Source organism: Heterocephalus glaber, unplaced genomic scaffold, assembly GCF_053883595.1.
Source record: "Heterocephalus glaber isolate CG9 unplaced genomic scaffold, H.glaber_assembly_v1.0 deba00001600, whole genome shotgun sequence".
Lineage (NCBI taxonomy): Eukaryota > Metazoa > Chordata > Mammalia > Rodentia > Bathyergidae > Heterocephalus > Heterocephalus glaber.
In genome coordinates this window covers 35,405,115-35,425,026 of record NW_028258372.1, presented here as the reverse complement: position 1 = coordinate 35,425,026, position 19,912 = coordinate 35,405,115, and the positions used below count along the sequence as shown (strand labels likewise).

Sequence of the window (19,912 nt, the reverse complement as noted above, 5' to 3'; positions counted from 1 at the left end):
CATAGAAAAAAGATACAAGTAATGAAAACAACAAATCACAGCAACTTCTAATTGGTTACTCGAGACTGAGGTAACCAAGTTGGATGCTTTGTTTATTTGCTGAGAATAATGAAAAAAATCACAATGTGAATTCTGAACTCTAATATTCCACAAAAATGAGTTCAAAGACATACTCACATAGTAAAGTGCTAATAGACAGTAGATGTATTCTGATGTAAACATGTCCGTAAAGAGACAAAAATAGTGACCTGAATATTTTATTGGAATATCAGAAGGCTTTTCATTTTGAAGCATCTGGTCAGTTCATCTAGCTCTCTCTCAAATAGAATGCATGTATTAAAATCATAAAGAAGCCAAAACATCTGGAAAGAAAAGCAAAATAGTTATGGAGGAAAATCCAGATTTTAAAAAAATGCAGATGTTTAATTGGGCTGTCAGTTTTGTTACGAGGAAATAAGAGCAGAAATAACCAGAAGCCACTGGTGGAAAATTAAAATAGTTTTGTGAGCCCTTGCCAAGCTAAAAGCAATGAAATCGGTAACACAATATGGACAGGGGCTTTCTACACTGAGATCTGAAAATGTTATCATGTGCAATTTTGTAAATTAGCCATTTCCAAAAAATCGTTTTCATTAAAGCACAGTAAAAGTTTTTCAGACTCTGCCTTCTCTTTTTAATCATTAACATCGGGCTCTGAGTTTGGCTTCCACCAATAACGAGCTCTGGCCCCCACCCTGCTGTCCCCCCTCCTAAGACCCTCTAATACTGCTGAGTGGCCAGAAATTACAGATGCAAGGAAGCTGACAAACGACAGCCAGGCCCCTCCCCCAGTGCCTCGACGGTCAAAGCCCCTGCCAGAACATGCCTGAAAGCTGCACGCCTAGAGACAAAGACACAAAGATTCCATTTTCTCAGTGAAAATAGATTTCATGTGAAAAACACTAGTGAGAAAAATTGAAAGCTGACACATATGTGCAATCTCAGAGAGGCAAGGCTGAATATTTCAAGAAGATTGAAATTGCGTTTGATTGCATCAAAACCTAACAAATGTTGTTTAACCTAAAAGTCTTTTCAGTCTGTAAAAAAGACATTCAGTGGCAAGATATTTTACGTTTTTAAGCACATGGTTAAAAAGGAAAAAGAATCTTGAGCTCAGTAGAAAGATGTTGATTACATACTACTATCGCATAAAGAATTAACACTGGCACACATTATAGGGTCTACAAAATAAGAGGGGAAATTTTTCAAAAACCCTATTGAATCAAAGGGTTCAGAAAGATAATATTAAATCCTTATGAGTATGTTTCCTATAAAAAGAATCCCCTCCCAGCAGCCCCAGGGTATCATTACCAAAGAGGCAGAGAGTGTGTTATTAGAGATGTAAACCTTGGCATCGGAGGTTTGCCAAGCATGCAAGTTTCAGCTTGTTGCTCGGGGCCTTGGCTTCCACCGTCCCTTCTGGCATCCCACAGTGAGGGCTGCCTGCTTGGCCCCAGTCTATGCCAGGCAGTGTGTAGGAAGCTCAGAGTAGGAGGCACACAAAGACCCTCTACTAAGGAGATCTGCCCTTCTTCTGGCCTGCCTGCACACCAGCCTACTCTGTAACAAACTCTTCTTAATGGATGAGCTCAACACTTGAAGAAACTTGGCTTATTGTGCTTTAGAGAAAGTGTTAGACCCTTAACAGGTTAAAATATAATTGATAGTAGCTGTCAGGGGTCATACAACCAAGAAATTGCCCCAGTGATATTTTAATTTTAAAAATGTTTTACAACAAATGAAAAAAATAAGAACACATTTTGTAGTCTCCCACCACCTTCTAAGATCTTGCAATTTTTAAATTTCTTTAGCCAATAGGAACATCAGAGAGAGAGAGAGAGAGAGAGAGAGAGAGAGATTAACAAATTACATCATAGTTCAATAAGAGATAACTTGGAAGATACTGACAATCTTACATAAACTCTAGTATTATTAAAATGTCTTATACACACTTTTAATTCAAACAACAATATTCTTGTTAGGTTACATTCTACAGTCTAGCTATTCCCATCCAAGGAGACTATTATATAGCATTTAAAGATGATATTTATGATATGAATTAATAAAATTTATATTTTATTCATGGTATTAAAAACCCTGAGTCTACGGGCTCAACACATCCATCCATTTGTTTATCAAAAGAGAGCACCCATTCAGCAGTTTACTAGCATAACTTTTTAACTTTATTCAGCCACGTGGAGTCTTAGTCTCAGCCTCAAGGTCGCTATCCATAATATGAAGAATTTTGTCAGTTGCAGGAAATTTTTCTCTTCAAAGGCAGCATCAACCTTCAAAGGGAGCATTGATTTCAGGTTTCTAGAAGAATATCTGATGTATTTATTTGTGCAGATTAACTCTCCCTTTGTTAGTCATTTGGCTACTAAACGGACATGCATAGGACAACAGAGTGAAACAGAGTGAACAGGACCTAAAACTCCAGGCAGGAAATGCGGCGACCATCATGCCCCTCCCCGCATTGCCCAGCCCTTTGTCTCCATAAAAGACCAGCGTGGCAGTGAGCAACTTGGGAAGTTGTTCAGAGCACATTCCTTGCAGTTTCAGCCTACAGGGTCTTTGGTGCTTTTGTAGTCCTGGAGCTGAGGCACCCAGGTGCCAGGACACACAGAATATCATGGGAAGAAAACTTATTGCCCTAAGAAAGACACTCAAGAAAACACCGATCATCTTCTGAGATGAAAATAATAGAAATGCATGCCTAGGAAGAGATCTATAATGACTAACCTAAGGAGATCAGCAAATTTGCAAATCCTAAACAATGTTTCTTACAGTTTGTTTTCATTTCTCTTCTTCCCTTTTGTTTTTCGAACAAAATATTTTCTATTCCAATATTGAAACGAAACCCATTTTCTGGTCTTCATGTAACCTAACTGAAAAGAGAAAAATATCACATTGCTTAATCATATTCAATATTTTCTTGGTGAATATTTGAAAATGCAATTATTATCATGAGCTAGAAAAATGATATAAATGTGACAGTATTAATAGATAAGTTAGTCTCTTTGAGAATATTAGATGACAAACACAAAATTAATACACTTAAGATGTATAAGAATAAAATTTAGATTTTGTAACTAATTGAGCTAATATTACTTAATATTTTAAAATTTCTTTACCTATGGGAAATACATACGAAGAAAAACTAATCCTTAAATTAATTAGCATGCTGAAGGTAACCAAAATTCTTAGTTTCTCTTTTCAGAGATCCCTGGTTATTATTTGACTATGCTTATTTATGCAGGAAAAAACCCAAACAATACTTTCCGGGGTCTTATAAAAGGGAACATTTGAGATGTCAAAAATTGACAGCTCCCTATGGATTGCGGGCCTGGAAAACACCCTGGGAAGGGATAAAAATCAATTTTAGCTAATTTGCTTAGTGTGGCCTGAGTTGCACATAATATATTTTTCTGTTTTGCATAGGGATCTTGGCAAAATGACCAACAAATTCATGAAGGAAGCTGAAGGCAATTTGAATAATGGTTCTACCGAAATTGAAGAAACATGGATATCTCCAAAGGATAGTAGAGAGCTTGGTTAGTTGTACCCTAAAATTAGGATGTGATTAAGGTATGTCATTTCTTTGGGTTCAATTGAAATGCTTTGTTCTTTCCATGTCAGAGAATTTCTTCCCTTTTTTCCTTAGTCTGTCTCTCCCTCTCTCCTCTCTTCCTTTTCTTCCTCTCATTAGCAGATGTCTTTTATAATTGATGTTGTTCACGTCCTTTCATCAAATGTATGCCACATCACTTAGGCAAACCAGCAGACAGGGCACCTAAACACACATTAGAGGAGAATGGCATCTCGGAGACGCTTCGACTGTCTCATCAGGGCAGTTATAATAAGCATCTTGGTGCCGCTGAATGCAATTCTGTATTCAAATAATAGCTTTCATCTTTGCTCTTTTTAAATATAAAAGTAAACCTTCAAGCCCTTTGAAGGACCTAACCAACAACATACATATGAAAATAGATCAGTAAGGCTTTGAGAAATGTCCTTATGTAAAATCTTCAAGAAAGACCTCCAGGTAAATGATGGCTTTTAATAAGACACATGGCAATCTCAATTATGAGAATCATTATTGTGTACCCTGTGTGCCATTTTATGTTCCCAGCAGGATACCTTTTTTTTTCTCTCATGAAGAATTTCCAGGGCTGTCTACTGTCTACTGTGTAAAGTACATTGAGTGTTTCCCCGAAGCTGCACTATTCAAAGAAAAAAAAAAAAAAGCTAAACACACAGCAACAACAACAAAAACTTTCTCAAGTGGTCAGACAAACTGGAACTATTGGATTATAGGTAAGAGGAATAAAATGAAAGGTTGAAAGCTATAATTTCTGCCTCTGTGGTGGTAACTGAATCAGCTGTCAGGCAATTAAAAATATGGCAAGTTGAGTTCAGAGACTGGAAGAGGACACTTCCCAGCTGCAGCCGGTCAGGCCCTGGCTCGGAAGACATGCAGTTATTACATGTTGGACCCCTCTCTCAGGCGAATTCTTCTCTCCTCCTACCTGTGTCCCTATTTTCCATGAACATTATCACTGGCTTTGACAATTTCTTATTTTACTTTCCTCCTTCTCATTCCCTTATCTTTAAAACAAACAAAACATAGTAGTTGTGTGGCCTCTGGTGATCCATGGTTGGCACCCCTAGAAACAAAGAGGGAGTTTGGGAAGGAGATCCTGCATTTCAGTGTCCCCTTCAATCCACCAGAGGCTAGTTTGCTTTGGAACATGTAGATTTCTGGAAAAAGCCCCTCCTCTAGAGGAACATCTGTACACATATACATATCAGGCAGCCACTTTCGTAAATGTGCTAATTTGAAATGTGGATTTTAAGGATGTTACTATTAAACAAAATGACAAAATGGCTTGCATACTCACTATGAGTTTGGGAGACTCAATTCATAATTGAGCCTTATCCTTTTAATTTAACTGGAATTAACAGAATTTTAGAGGTGATAGAAACTTGGAACTGTCATAGTCACATGAAGATGAAGAAATCTAACAAGCAATTTGTCTTAAAGTCATTTAACTTATGTGTAAGTGCCATTAGGGTAATTATAGTTTTGCATTCATTTAGACAAAGAAAATATTTTCTCAAAAAATATATTTGAGAAATATTTTCTCAGAAACACATCTGGGAAATTTTTAAGGAGAAATCTAAGTTTATCTGTATCTACCATCCAACGTAAGCAATAATATGTATTAAACTGTCTGAGCATATTACTTATAATATAACTTACTTCAATTGTCAATGTATTTTCTGACTTCTATATATATCTGACATACTTCCAAATTGTGTACATAAATTAATATATTTTGTATTTACATATAATTCTCATTTGAGTTTATTTGTATTCTGATTATTTACTACTCTCAGTCCTGAATTTTAACCAGAACAAAGAGATTTTCTCCAAGGAAAAGAAGGTAAGTTATTTCATAAGTTCTACCAGAGATTCAAAAGTTCTTTTCCTATTATTAATATTTTAAAAATTTAAAAATTAATATTTAAAAAAGAGAATAAATCTTATTTTCTGATTTCTGAGTAGTCCCAAAAAAAAATGGCAGAATTCCAAAAAGAATTGGTTGGAGTATGCAGATATTTATTGCATGTCATCAGCCATATCCTTTCATTTAAAGTAATTGGCATACCCTATAGAAAATAGTTTGTTCTTGAAGAAATGATAGACCTCAAGTATTTTTAAGACCAAGATATTAAAAATAGCAATAAATATTTTCATCAATCAAATTTTTCAAAAGTTTAAATATACTCCTTAAGCATCTTTCTAGGAAAATCAAACCATTTTTAAAAAGAAATACTCAGATGAACATTTTAAGCACACAAAAAGGTATGTGGTGATGTTACTGGAAATGAAATTTTTTGTAAATTAGAAAAGTAGGATGTCTTTCCTCCAAAACCTTGCTACATTGTTTTATAGTTAGCAATGTGTGTCGTAAGATGTATTTTAAAAATCAAAACTTTTTAGTTATAAGTATGTTTTCACTTAAGTATTTAAAAGATGATCTTCTCTTTATTAGAGATGAAATTTTGATGAGATACTAATACTTACATAGTTCTCAGTTTTCTCAATCAAATACTCCTTGCTACTTATTCAGAGCATATGTCTCAAAACATTGAGGTCACAAACAAATAAAATAAAAGTATTATAACTTTAAAAAAATAAAATGATAATTTTGTGCCAGTTTATAGATTTTTATTTGCATTTTAGGGGTTCCAATTTAACTAAATACATCAAGACATACCTTGTCTCCATGACTATCTTAATTTAAATAATATAAAAATCTTAAGTACTATAGTACTATGTGAATTCAGATTCCCTTAGTCAATTGAGTAAAGGGAAATCAACACAAATGAAGGGAAACTTGGTATCCCCCACTCCCTTGGTTATTCTGTAGACTAATTTGTCACAGTTGGGTTTGATATTTTTCTCAATGTTACATGAAGAGATCCATGATTTATACTGAAGTTTAGAGCTATATGGTGGTATCTGTAAGCTTAGTAAAAATATACATGATCAAATGTTGCAGAAATAATTATGTTACATACCAAACTCCTACTCCTAGAAGTTTCAAGGACAGGAGTGTAGCTGTGTACCACTTACCTAAGTATAATCTACAAGTAACACTAATGAAACTCCATGAAAATTCAAATATTATTGTACAAAAACCATTATTTTCAATCTATTTTTTAAATTGCAAACTATAAATACCAAGAAACATTATCGTTAACTTTATGTTGAAAAATTATACTAAATTTTCAATGACATCTTTAGCTAGGGAAACTTAAAACCTATTTTTTAGTTCGTAAAAAAAATTATATCATATACATAAGAAACTATTTCCAGAACTAGTATAGGAGTTTTAAAAGTCATATTGAATGGTATATATTGTTCAAAATAAATTTTGTTTGGAAATTGGGCCGCACTTTGGTATCTTATCAACTAATTTTCAGTCATTAAAAAATTTAGAAAGAGATGAACTCATAAGTTTTATTAGAAGGAGCAGTTATGTAGAATGAAGTGACTACTTTTTATAAGATGCAGTGTAATTCCAAGAAACAACACGTAATGACTTGTCTTAGGAGAAAGAAGTTGATTAACAAAGCTGAACATTCACACAAGGCAATGTGACACATAACTCAAAATGCCGTTGCAAAAACGGTAGTTTATAAATGGAGATCTGATGCTGCTCTACCATAATTAGTGCTGCTTTCACGACTGAGAAGAAAGACTTTCCAGGCTTGACAACAGCAGTCGAAGTAGAGAAAAAGGCTACGCAGCTATGACTGAGGGCTTAATTTTCCCAGGTGGGTAACACAGAAATTGTAGTGACTATGGCCAGTTTTTAGTGACTAAACAACGCTTTACTTTCCTCTAGCCAGCTTTGCTCAACAGTGGCGTTCTTGTTAACTTTGACCAGGTGATTCCTTGTCATGCAGATTCCCTATGTGTCGAAGGATTTCTATCACCATCCTTGACTCTCCGAAGCAGGTGGCATTAGCTCCTAACCCTACCATGTTGATACCCAGACATTGCCTATGCCCTTGAGAGAACAAAACTGCCCGTTTGAAAACCAGCTGTCCAGATGTTTTTGGTTTCTTCTTTAGAAACAAAAATTTATGTACTAACTGGAAAATATAAATGTTCTAAAATATAAATAATATAAATGTTTCTATAATATAAATGTTTCTTCAGGATATAAAAACAATTTTATAGGATATATAAAACTATCATTTCTTTTTTTTTTTTTTTTTTTTTTTTGCTATCAGGGATCGAACTTGGGTCCTTGCGCTTGCACAGCAGGCGGCGAAACCGCTGAGCTAAATCCCCGGCCCTAAAACTATCATTTCAGTGGTATATTTATCACTCGTGTTATTTATTGGATAACACAAGCATTCTAAGAGATGTGCAATGTGTACCTTTATTTGAAAATTTGGAATGCTAGCCAAGTATATCAAATAAATCATTTGCTTTTGATTGGACATGAAAAATTTTCCTGTGTATTATAGCTAAATATAGTAATATTTTTCCAGAGGAATCATTTTTCTGTAGAAAAGAAAATAAGATCCTATTCAAATAATTGCATATAGAACTGATTTTAGCTGAAGAGTGAGTCTCATTTGGCTTTGTCCATGTGTTAAATCACAACTTTCCTGGCTGCACGTGAAATATTGAGAGTAAAAGAAAAATCTTGAAAAGAACCTGGAGATTATCATTAATCATTAAAATGGTCTGATATTTGTGGACTATCAACTTTTGAAAATTAACAACAAGATGGTAGGGAAGGTATTGACTTCATACTCCTCTGCGTGTGTGTGTGTGTATGTGTGTGTGTGTGTGTCTATTGGTGGAAATATATTGATATGAAAGAACAATACACTAAAATTAAACATCCTGTATTTCATTTTATTGTGTTTTTAAAATATAAAGTCTTAATAAGTTCTCTGGATCTATGAATAGCGAGATAACAGGTTTGTCTTTCAGAGACCCTAAAGATAGTTACAGGTTCAATTCCTTTCATGTATTAATTGTAGTGTCACTGAACATATTGCCATGAATCTGTAGTGTCAAGATTTAAGGGGGCCTGGGATTTAGCTCAGTGGTTCTGGCGCCTGCCTTGCAAGCTGAGGACCTGAGTTCGATCCCCAGTACCAAAAAAAAAAAAAAAAGATTTAAACATAAAACTCAGGAAACTTTAAACTTTATAGCTCAAACTTGTAGTAAATATATCCTAAAATGGCATTATTCTTATAGGTTTTCATGAAAAAAATAGGGTAATGATGTTTTATTTCTATATGTCACATTTTTAATTACAGAGAAGGATTTGCCTGGTAATAACTAGTATGACACACAATAAAAGGGAAGTGTTGATATAAGAATTTATCATTGCTAAGGCACTTGAAATGTGATAAACCACTTTTTATCCTGAATCTATACCCACTGTGAAGAAATAACAATTTCATTTAATGATGTACTGTGAAGCTATTTCTTGATACTTAGTTACTGAAACCAGCATTTCCAACTATCATAGATTTTCTAGGTCAATGTTTCCCAAACTGTAGCTGCATCAGAAATACTTGCAGGGTTGTTAAAACACAGATTGCTGGGCTTCATGCCCAGAGCTTCTGATTCAGAAGACAAGAACTGAGACCCCACATTTCTAACTAGTTCTAAGGTGATCCAAAACCAAAGAAGGCTTCTTAGTTTGATTTGATAACATTATTTTTGGTGATACTGGGGATTGAACCTTCACATTGAGCTACATGGCCTTGATAAGTCACTAAATTGCTCAGGCTGGATTCAAACTTGAGATCCTCCTGTCTCAGCCTTTCTGTTTATTAAAAATGGCCAAAGTGTGTAGAAATAAATAAGTAAACAAATTATATGAATTTTGATTTGCTCATTTGCCATAATGACTTATGAGAGAGATTGCTTTTAGTGAAAGATTTCTTATATGTATTGAAATACAGGAAACTTTAAAAGAAAAAACATAAACCTCTCCTAAACAGAGATTTGAATTAGCTTTAAATTTTTCATCTATATTACAAAGCAATATTTCCTAGACTAACAAAACTTTATTAATTACTACTTTGTTCTTACTTTAATTATCCATATTCCACTTGCTCCAAAGAATTAATCACTGTTCCCTCTCAGTGCTCAGCCCTGCCCAGAGTAGCCTTTAGCTGGTTTTCTTAAGTATCTTTTAAATTAAATGCACTACAAGGCCTTTCTAATTCAATACCTCCATTTGCAATTTTGTCCAGATTCTATCAAATGTAAGATGTCACTAAGCTATAGGACCTCTAATATATTAAACAAATCAACTAGGACTCAAAAGAAGAACAGTTACCCTAGAAGCTTTGCAAATGAATGATGCGGCTTTGATATGGATGACAATCTGAGTGGCACTGTCCAGAACCCGCTGTCCCTTGGTCAGATGTCATGTGCCAGGTATAGCAAGACAGGTGTATAGTTCCAGTCCTAACTCCCAAATTCTGCAGAATGTGGGGGGGGGGGGCTGGCACAAGAATTACACAAGTGATTTGTGGCTAGGTAGGTAACTGTTACACAGTGTGAGTCAATAATTTTAAGTGACTACCCATAAACACTTTGCAGAGGTTGTTTTTTTAGTACAAGTATAGGGTAGGTGATATGAAGATGAGAAGTCCTACTTGCATGGCTGGTATAATGAATTCAGAATTGAATCACAACTCACAGCCTTTTCAAACCTGGTCAAGGTACCAACTATTCTACTAATTCACCAAAAAAGAAAAAACCTTAAACTAATATTTATGTACTTAGTAAAACAAATCATACCTATCCTTAGAAAGAACAAGAAATTGTCAAGTTGAATTGATATCAAAATAATTTGTGAGCAAATGTACATTGATTTGGACAGAGAAATATGGATTCTTCATAATTCTGATCTAGAATTATGTCCCTTTGACCTTAGCTTCTAAATGAAAGCTTACGGAGTTTTTAATAACTTGTATTTTCAATATTATCACAAGGGAGGTTGAGAGAGAAATTATTCTTTATTGAATAATGGAAATCATCCTATCTTATCTATTCCGTCACTAGTATCAAATAACAGCCTTAAATAGAGGTGCCGCTTAATTTTTCTGTATCCAAAGATTTCATATTCTCTCAATGCAATGGATAAGCTATGTTATTAGCACACTTAAATTAAAACTGATTCTTGGAATTTTTTATCTTATAAAGCAAACTTATGGTAACACCAATTTAAATCTTGGAGATGCTTTATAAACTCAACGATGTTGCTTTGAAAGCACTAGCTCTCTTTTTCACCTGCATTTGAATAATTCTGGCCTTTCCCTTTCTGCAGATGCAAATGCAGAAACCTCCACACTTTAGCATGAACACTTCCAGTTCCTAATGTGCATATCCAAGCACCGACATTAATGCCATATCAAGGGTTTTCAATGGGCAGGGTAATCTGTGATAGCAAAATTGTATCCCTTCCTTCCTGCAATTACCTCAATATCCTTACAGCCCTGACATCTGGAGACCCACTGCTACTGTAGCAGCTGGGATTCCTGTCCCATGGCAGGAAGTTAAGTACAGGTTCCAAAGAGCCCTAATTGTTTTGATGTTTTGCGGCAGCTCCGGAAGCTTGGCTATTGGTGAGCACTGTCTTTGATTACTAATCCCCTTTTTGGAACCGTACACAAATTTACAATGTGTCACTAACTGAACCATTTAGAGCAGTTGGACACTGTCTTCTCTTAATAATCTACAACTTTACATTGTGGTCATATTCCACATGTGACCATTTTAAACGTAATGTATGTTAGGGAATTAAACCTCTCTTTACTCATGTTCACAGTACTCTTCATGTTTTCTTTGGTGACTCCATTTTCGCCTCGTTGCCTCAAATGATCGAGAGAGAGGGTAGCTTCCCCAAATATATACTCCTATTTGTATTGCTGAAAGAGAATCAATTGCTTCAAGTTAGACAGCATTGGAAGAATCATTATGCTTTGTAGTTGCTCATGTAGCACATCAGCGCGATTTTCAGACACCTGTCAATTTTGTAGAAATCAAGAGACTTCTGATAGAAGTACAGAATTAAATTCTGGGCAACCACAACTGTATTTCTGCTTCACTAAATATCGAAGGCTATTTTGTGACTTTGAACTGATAAAATGTATAAACTGTTTGTGTAGATTGCTTCTTTCTTTAAAAGTAACCAGAAAAGAATACTGATGAATAGACTGTTAAATTTATATTTGAAATGGTTATAAATAATTATTTCCCTCATTTTAAGAGCATTAGTGTTTTCTGTTCATCAAATTAAGAATAAAATGGATTTTACTAATGCCCTATAATTACTTTGTTAGTCAAAATTATAACAAATGATCTCCTAGAATCTAAACTATTTTGCTTCAGAAAAGATTGGGATTTGCTGTATCATACCATCACTCTGCAAAAATACAATTGCATACAATTTTTATTTAGTTACAAATTTTATTTTTATTTCTATTTTTATTCTTACCTACATTTCCTCTATAATATGGTAATAGTCTCCCTTGTATAATATTTGCCTTAATTTGCTATGTAAGTTACTATTTCTCTTCACTCAGTTATTTCTTTTAAATTTTACATTCATAATGATTTAACCCCAATATTCTCATTTACTCTCTCTCTCTCAACATATCAGTCAATTTCAAATGATTTTAAAAGCTTATGCCTTTTATTCAGTTTCTAATATCTAAAATCTTCTAGTTAGAGAATATTTTGTACTATATTTGTAACATTTTTAGGAAATTGATTTTATGTATGCTTAAGCATTTTGTCAGTTTTAGCTAACTGTTCCTATGACAGCCAAAAGATACTATGAATTCTCCTAATGTCTTACTGCCCCATTATATGCTGAGGGTTTAAATCACCATAAAAGAAATATTTGTTTAGATAGAGACTGGTTTGTTTATCTTTACTGCCTCAGAAAAACTCACTAGGCAGTCTTCCTGGAGCTGATACTTGTAATCATTAGCAATTATGGATTCTAGAAGGATGCAGATATGAAGTTTTAAAAAGCCATTTCTAAATCAGATACAAAATATATAAAACATTCTCCAGAATTGTTTTTGTTGCCCTTCACACTGTCACCTTCTTATCTTAACTATAATGTACTTTTCATCAGCTTATTCTTCATCAATCTTGGGTGGTTCCTGGACATTCATAGACAGATGAATTATTTTCAGAATCGATAAAGCAGAATTGTTTTTATATGATGGTCTTTTTCATGTCATTGATGTGTTGAGGGCTTCTATTAAAATGTCAGGAATATGCTTTGTATTGCCAAGTGATTCACTTACACAAAACACCATGGGCACATCAGTCTGCAATTAGGATTTTCATCTTTCAGCATATGCTTTGAGCTCAGAACATGCTGAGACTGTTCTCTCAGGGTGGCTCCATTCGAGGGCTTCTTCTTATAACAGGCGAGAGCTGGGTAACAATAAACACCAGGCAAAGGCTTCTCAACAGCCCCAACTCTGGAACAGAAAGCAGAAGAAGCCTCTGTTTCAACTGAACACAAAGCACTCTTAAGTATGGAGATAACCAGATTGGTGAAGAATTCAACCACAGGCTCTGCATTTCAATGTTTGCTTGCCTGTTGATGAATATTTTGCACAAACACCTAATGAATTTGAATTGTTATTCTTTGCACATGATTTGTATCAGAAATAGTATTTATTAAGTTTTTTTCTCTGTCTTTTCACACTTTAGATCACCCTTAACTTCTCAAAGACCTCTAAGTCAAAAAGTTAACTTTTAGAATTTTGCTATGCCAATATATAGTAAAATGTAAAAAGGCCAAAAAAAAAAAAAAAACGGGAAAAGGAACAGATGATTTATGCATTAGATACTGTGCCTTTCAACTATCCAAACCTAACTTAGTAAAGTTTACTATCAAGATTTTTCCCACTTGATAACATAAATTTCGTTATTATTGACCACTAAACATACTGCTTTCAATTATCGCCAAATTAGAAAAGAAACTAAAAGTATTTTTTACATTTAATGAGAATAAATAAGTATAACAAATGATATTTTTAATATTAAGTTAAATCTTGGCAAAATAATCCTAACTCAGTATTTATATTTAAAAAGACTATTGCTCATTAATTTTTAATATAAAAGATAACCACTATGTAAATGTCTAAAATATACTATATTCTGGATTCATAAATATGCTGTCATCCAAAACTAATATTTTTTTACATAAAATTAATGGAATCATATATGATGAGCCATTAAGACTGTGCAAATTACAATACCTGGTTCCTTTTGTCTGGTTTGCCAAAGAATAAAGACATAATGGACCTACTATGAAAATCTCCTATATCAGTCTTTCCACTTAAAAATGTAGTATGCCTTTAAATTAAAAGTTAAAACTAAAAAAGGTTAACATTTCACAAATTTTTCAGCAAATTAGAAACTTGACCTGTATTTAGTATGATTTCCAAATAGTATAGCATATATTTCATTACAAATAATTAGCTACGGCATTTCCTTACACGTCAAACATGTGTTTATGTTCTGTTTATTCTTACAAGCAAAATATCTCCCTATTGTTTCAAAAGACAAATGTATAAAGCTGAAAAGAGAACTACAATCCTTTTAATTCCCAATGTACAAATGCCACTAAGTGATTTATATCAAGACATTTTTGAATCGACTCACTGTCAACCCAGATGGGCATATTTTGGGCATATTGTTTTCTGCACTATGCAATGTAACCAAAAATAACAATGGAAGAAAATTAAGCTCTGCTTGATAAAATGTGCTTTACTTTTTATGTGGTGTTAACAAAATGCCTTAGATGGAAAATGAAATCTGTCTTAGTTTAAGAGAGAAACACAAAGACATTTCCCTTCTGGACAGCAGACTTTGGCATTGCAAGATCAAAGGAACAGTTTTATCTGCATTGTGACTACAGACCAAAAGATTTCAATGTCCTTGTCTCCGTGCAAGATCTTATGTGTCTTTAATAGCATTTAAATTATAGCCCTCTGTAGCCAATGCAGTCAAAACACCACGTCCTCTAATGGGACACCATGTTATAATCTGTCAGTGTGTCTCACATACAAATTCTCCTATACTGTACTTGCCCTCATTTTTCTTTTTTGCTAGAAGACTTGAGCAAAGTATCTTTTAAATGAGATGTATAAGTTGACTCAGTTAAGATGGACAAAATGCATACTTTGTTTTCTATTATTTTAAATTAACCCATTTATAGAGGGTTTTTCCCCCCTTGCAATACACTCCCTCCACATTTTTGTTTGTTTTTAGGGAGTTCATCTATCTAATGCACCACGTGGTACATGACATACTACAGACACATATTACAAGAAATTAAGAATGTGTGTCTATCATAGAACTATGGGTTATTCTTTGTTTCTCAGAAGAAAAGGTATTCTCCAATAAATTCATTTGTAGTAGAATGACTATTACACCTAAAGTAAAGACACTGGTTTCTGCATTCTAGTATAGCACACGATACAGATGGCATGTTTCAAATGTCACCAGAGAAACAAGATTTAGTTTGAATATCTACTTTTAACATAGTGTTTATTATACTGACTTAATTTTCTGAAAATTAGCATTACTCTGAATATTCCTGCCTGCAAATATAAAAATCAGATGTTACATTTTCTATAAAAGCATTGAGTTTTTATCAAAGAAAAATATAAGCAAGAATATATAATCATTTATACTTTCATGTTATTCAGTGTTACATACTTACGTGTATATAGAGAGAGAAAGAGACAGAGAGAAGTAGTTACAGATATTTACAGTTACAAACACATTTTTTTCTAGGAGCATATGTTACATTAGTAACTGGTAGTTAAGTTTGCCTTCAAGCTTCAAAATATAACATGGAATTAATGATTTCCCAGGGGTAGATTTAGATATTTTTAAAAAGATAACGAATTTCTATATCACATGCATACTAAGATTGAGCTACCATATGCTTTTTGAAGATATGTGATGGTAACATACCCATAGGAGATTCTGTATAAATTAATATAACACCATCTCAGATCAGCCTCACCTGAGAATGTTTATACCCAAATACGATTTTTGTGTTGGAAGAAGCCAATGATTACAAATAAATTGATTCTTAAATTTCTAAATTCATTGATTAACTTTTAGTCCAGTATTCCTACTACTGTTCTGTGGAAAAATCACATCTTCTGTGTGTTTCATGTAGAATAGAAATAAAGGGGAATGCTGGGCACATAATAGTTTAGAGGAATAAGGGCTTTTTCTCAACCTGGAAATGTCAAAGATCTTTCAACACATTTCACTTACCTGAGGAACCAGGTAAGCAACATGAAAGATATTTATTGAGAACAAGGACTATGTAAAGTATCACTTTCTCATTGAATTAAGATTTGTATGACTACATTTAGCTGGCATTTGACAAGAAATCATGACAAGTTTTCTAATGGAAGAATTTGAAATTGCTAGATAGAATCATGTAATGCAATGTTTTAATTAAAGATATACCTTTTCTTTTTATTCAAACAAAGGAAAAAAGAACAGTAATTTTCAGGGGCAAAAGAATAGAAGAATAAGTTCTCTATCTCGGGAGAAGAGTTGATTTTTAATCTTTATTCTCTTCTACCCCACCACCCTAGGATATATCCTAGAATTATTTCTTGGAGTCTATTATTTGATAAATACTACCTAACATATAAAATGTAATGAACCCTTATAAATCTACTACCCAATTTAAGGAATTCAGCAGCACCAATTTCTTAATGTAGCACTGAAGATTGAAGCCAGGCCCTTCACTCTAAGCTAATCATTATCTCTTCTAATTATTTTTAATATGTTGAATATTTCAAACGTGGAAGTCACTAAATTCCCAGGTCTGAGAGTAAATTTATGATACTTCTCGATCAGCCTACCATAGCTCTGTGATTACAGGTGTGTACCACTATGCCCAGTAGCAAATGTGAGGAAGCGGCTGTACTTTTCCTCCAGCTGCCTCTCTCCCTCAGCAGTTACTATTATAGAGGTCAGAAAGCACCTATGGAATGTGACCTTTACAAATTTAACCTCTACCCTGACTTCCAGACCTGATAGAAATGATGCCTCTTGAAGGATGCAGCATGCCACTTACATATGGATTTTCACCTACCTCTGCCATTGTCCTGAGCTTTGAGTTTACCTTTTCAAGATAGTCTTGCTTGTTTTGTGCTTTACAAAAATATGATTTCATATGTAGTCTAATATAAGTTTGTATTACATAGCTCAGAGAAATCTACATTATTGCATATGGTTGCATTTTATTTACTTCATGCTGAATCATATTCTATTATGTAAATATCCTCAATTTATTTATTCATTCTCCTTGACATTTGAGTTGTGAAGCTCTTTGCGCATACATGTAACTATTCTTGTATATGTCTCACTGCATATAAATAATAAATACTACAAGGTGTATACCAGGAATTCCAAAATCTTAAGGTTTGTGGATGAGCTGAGGCACACATGTGAAAACCCAAACTTTAAAACTCTAGTAAGTGCATAAATAAAATACTAAGTTACGAAAAAAGACAAAGCTTTCCTCAAAACATCTAAAAATGTTTGTAATATATTTAGTATTTAAACAAGTCTTTTTTGTGAATAAGTATCAATTCTACTTATGGGTATCTACTTTAGTCATTTTATAAAATATCTGGCTTGCTAAATCAGTCAGTCATTTTATCCAAATCCATTATCTAGAAGAGGAACCAAAGCCAGAAACCATTTTGTTTGTCTTAATATTGATTACAGATATTTATATTAGCTTAAGAAATGAGAATTAAAATTAAAAGATATAGCACAAGTTACCAAGTTTACTCCCCTTTCCATACACCTTTCACATTATTTTTGGAAATACCAAATCTCAATATCCAAGCTAGAGATTATGATTACAAATCAAAGTAGAGGAAGAGAAAGGCATAGAAAATTACTAGATAGAAAGACTTTTATTATGTCAAAATATATATAGCTTAAAATTTAGCCTTTTAAATGCACACCTCGGGAGCATTAAGCATCACTGTGGAGCCATCATTAGGTAATCCTGGCCATCATCCATCTCTAGAACATCGTCATCTTATCAAGCTGAAATTCCATACCCATTGTACCCTAACTTCCCTTTCCTCTCTTTCTGTCCTGTGGTAATCACCATTCTGCTATCTGTGTCTATGAATCTGACTACTCTAGTTACCTCATGTCAGAGGAATTATACAGTGTGTGTCCTTTGAACGGCTTATTTCAATTAGCATGATATCTTTGAATTCATCCACAATGTAGCAAAATATCATCCATTGTTAAGGCTGAATAGTAATTCATTGGATGTGTATACCATATTTTATTTATCTATGGACACAGGGCAGTAGATCCTTCTAGTCATAAACTACTGTGAATACTACCACTGTGAATGCAAGTGTAAAATCAATTTCCAAATCCCACCTTCAATTATTTTTAGGTATGAACATTTTGAAGAACTCCCATCAGTCACCCTGGGATATCTACTTCTTAAAAGTTAAAGCTCTGAAAATATTTTCCTTAGATTGGCACATAAAAAAGATAGAGAAGATATGCATTATATCCTATTTTCTGTTTACCTTCTTTTTGTTACTTGAATGCATTTACTTTTTCAAGTGAAAATTTAATATTGAAATAGTACCCAAGTTGTTATAGCCTAACAGTGATCATATAAATTGATAATTTTAACTCAATTATCTAAGAATTGACATAAAATGGCTAATTTGAAGAGCACATTTTAAACATACAATTTTTATCATGCAACACTAACAATGGGTCACATTTGCATGAATTCTTACCTAAAAATACTTTGATCTACTTTATCAATATTTGCCAACACACATGGTTGGCAGGTAATTATACCTATGGACTCATAGACAGATATCCAGTCATTTTAAAGCAGTTTGGTCCAACCCCTTCTTGCCCATTTTAAAATAAAGGAAAGTGAGATTTCAGGAGGTTAAATATGATAAAATCCTTTGATTAGTCAGTCAAAGTTCAAACTCTTATTTTCCTAGTGTCAATTCCACTTTAGTCATTATCGATTCTGACTTCCCTTAGCTAAACTAAACTCTACCAAAACACTGTGAAGTAGATTGAAGGATTGGCACTCTCTCTGTTTTCTCTCTCTCTCTCTCTCTCTCTCTCTCTCTCCCAGTTTTTCTCAGACAGGGTCTCACATTTTTAAAGCTGGCCTTGAACTCACTATGGAGCCCAGGTTGGCCACCAGCTTGATTTTCTCTTAATGAATGGCTATCTGAGAGGTTAAATCAAATTTTTAGGATTTCATAGCTGATATGTGGTATAGTCAAACTCGTCTTCTGATTATTTGGATTTCCTTCATAACCTATGAACCCATGGCCACCATTGTTTTTTATTGATGTTAATATATCATTTTTTCCAAAAGATTAAGTGAAAGCCATGGATACTGAATGCATAGTAAAAAAAATTAGGTCAGATATATAACTGCCCTATACTATACTTTTATTGGGAGAATGAATGGCACATTTTATATTTATTGAGTTTGAAAATAGTTCTTAATCATCTGGACCTTAATTTCATTGCTTTCAAGAATTATTCTTAGAAATTTCCTCAGACCCAGGCAGAAAGAACAGGAATGTTTGTGTAGTATTAAAAATACTTTATAATCTTAGATAGAAATACTACTAGTCTCAACCTGACACAGGAGGAATTGTGTAGGGCCTTCAAGTCTGGACCCGCAGGCTTAACTGACCCAACTCATCTCTATGGGTAACTCTAGATAATAGCATGCTTCAATATTTTTCCAAAGTGCTAGTTATCTATCTGTGAAAAAGTTCAGTAATTATCACCAGAATTGTTTTTAATTTAACCACGTTTGAATTTTTGTGAATAAAAATATCACTTCTGCATGAACTTGTAGAGAGAAGTCCCCCCAACGTAACTGCTCATTACCCTTTGGATCAATCCAATTCTCTGTCGTAGAACTGGACTACCATTTTCACACACTCGTGTGCAAATGAGCAGGCACAAGTGTCATGAATGCACCTTTCTCCTTCTATGGCCTGGAAATTTCAAGCCCTAGTCACTTCATCAAAATATTTTTTCCTTTTCATTACAATCTGTTTTCAAATTGGAAGAAGGAAATACATGGTAAATTTTAAATAATTTAAGCAATACTAAATAACTTATCTAATAAATAATTCATAAAATATGTAGGAAAAATTCTTTTTATAATAAAAATCCAGGCCTATACCTTCTTAGGGGCCTATTAAGAAAATA

General features: G+C 33.7%; 2 long non-coding RNA genes across 2 annotated transcripts in view; one reads left to right on the top strand and one right to left on the bottom strand.

The window, feature by feature from the left end:
* LOC110344962 (uncharacterized) overlaps positions 1–13,495 on the top strand; it is a 43,872-nt gene extending 30,377 nt beyond the window's left edge. Inside the window, exon 2 of the long non-coding RNA XR_002387967.2 lies at positions 3,481–13,495. This is a non-coding gene — a long non-coding RNA (uncharacterized LOC110344962). The remainder of the gene's footprint in view (positions 1–3,480) is intronic.
* LOC110344963 (uncharacterized) overlaps positions 12,918–19,912 on the bottom strand; it is a 29,254-nt gene continuing 22,259 nt past the window's right edge. Inside the window, exon 3 of the long non-coding RNA XR_002387968.2 lies at positions 12,918–13,098. This is a non-coding gene — a long non-coding RNA (uncharacterized LOC110344963). The remainder of the gene's footprint in view (positions 13,099–19,912) is intronic.